This window comes from Pseudorca crassidens, chromosome 9, assembly GCF_039906515.1.
Source record: "Pseudorca crassidens isolate mPseCra1 chromosome 9, mPseCra1.hap1, whole genome shotgun sequence".
Taxonomy (NCBI): Eukaryota; Metazoa; Chordata; class Mammalia; order Artiodactyla; family Delphinidae; genus Pseudorca; species Pseudorca crassidens.
Genome location: NC_090304.1, coordinates 64,547,489 through 64,549,626, shown reverse-complemented (window position 1 = coordinate 64,549,626; position 2,138 = coordinate 64,547,489).

Below are 2,138 nucleotides of genomic sequence, written 5' to 3'. Positions count from 1 at the left end.
TACATTTATTTAAAAAATTAATTCAAAAGGGATCATATATCTAAATGTAAGAATTGTATGCTATAAAAATCTTAGAAAAAAGCATAGGCTTAAGTCTTCATGTTCTTGGATTAGGCAATGGATTTTTAAGTATGACACCAAAACAAAAGCAAAAAAGAAAAAGAAAAAAAGTAAAGTGGACTTCATTCATACTAAAAAACTTTTGTGCTTCAAAGGATAGTATCAAGAAAGTGAGAAGGCAACCAATGGAATGGAAGAAAAGATTTGTAAATCATATATAATATATAAATCCATACCCCAAATCCAGAATATATGAAGAGCTCTTACAACTCAACACTATAAAGGCAAATAACCTACCTTAAAAATGGCCGAAGGATTCGAGTAGACATTTGTCCAAAGATATACATATGACAAGCACATGAAGCGATGCTCAGTATCATGAATCATTAGCGGTGTTAGCAGGTCTTTTGTAGCGCCTCGTCCAAGAAACATCACCTTTCCCTTTACCCTCCTCCAATTTTCCAGCAATCTTGTAATCTCAAACTGTATATTTAGACTCTTGTGGAAATAGAGTGTATTTTTTCTTAACTGAACACTGAAAAAACATATGATTAAGGATAGAGAAGCCTCAGTAGTCATATGTTCATAAAATATTTGAGTTTAAAATGAATCCAAAGCCTTTGCACAGGTAAAAAATTAGAACTTTTTGAGATGAAGGGGATCGGAAGAACTGGAACTGTGTAAGGAGAAGGGAAGGGTGCGCACACTGGGTCCCACCAGAATGGGGACCTTTCCTTTCATTTAGCCTCCTGCTAGGGCTTCCTCTGGCACTGTGAGGAGAGCTGGGGATTAGAGAATAGACAGATGTTGTCCTTGACCTCAAGGAGCTTACAGTGCTGTGGAGGAGACAAACTTGAAGACAGATAGTAGAGTAAAATGGATAAGGTTGTGACTGGGGAGTAAAGGAAGTACTGGGAAAGCTAGACAACCGTACTGCACACTGTCCTGAATCAACACATGGGCTGCGATTGGTTGATTGCCATCGGCATGGGTGAGCCCAGTGCACTGAGGTGTCCTGATCACTGACGTGGCAAAAATGATTGTTTGGCCAAGGCTCAGATATGCAGGCATGGAAGAGAGGTTATACAATTCCTTTTTTCAGATGGAGCCTCTTCAGTTTAGACTTTGGGTGATAAGACAAGCATGTGTTCAATATCCCATGCCCCTGGGAATTCTTCCATATCTAACCCTGTTTGTTTTCTTCTTTTAACTGATAGCCTTAGAAATTAGGCTTTTAGTTTTTACTAGATCCTTTTGCACGTTGCCCATAGGTTGCTTTGCAATGGATCTTAAACTGCCTTGTTTTTATTTCATCAAAATGTATACTCTGGGCTTCCCTGGTGGCGCAGTGTTGAGAGTCTGCCAGCCGATGCAGGGGACACGGGTTCGTGCCCCGGTCCGGGAGGATCCCACATGCCACGGAGCGGCTCGGCCCGTGAGCCATGGCTGCTGAGCCTGCGCGTCCGGAGCCTGTGCTCCGCAACGAGAGAGGCCACAACAGTGAGAGACCTGCGTACCGCAAAAAAAAAACCCCAAAAAACCCCAAACAAATGTATACCCTTACAGACCACTGCCTTTCAATCACTAACATGCATAGGAGTCACCTGGGGGTCTTGTTAACTGTAAATTCTAATTAAGTAGGTCTGGGATGAGGCCTGAGTGTCTGCCCTTCTAACAAGCTCCCAGGTGATGCTGGTTCCTACTGTCCGTGGGCCACACATTGCTTGTGAGCCAAGACCAATCTTTACTATTTTAACATTTACAAAGCACTTTAATACCTACCATCTTAAGCAATATTTAAAATAACCCTGTGAGGTAGGGAGGGGATGGTTATTATTATTCCCATTGTATCGATAACAGATGTAAACTGAGCACATGCTGGCTAGCCAGAGGAATCTAGAAAGCACCCTACCTGGAACTCAGCCTCGGACTGTCTGATTCCTTCATAGCAGACACGGTACCCCCTTAATCAGCTATGATCGCTGGTGACAAGAACCGTGCCTTGATCATCACCGTGTCCTCTGAAGTTTCTAATGGGATGTTTGGTAGATGGCGAGCATTCGATGCTGGTTTATTCC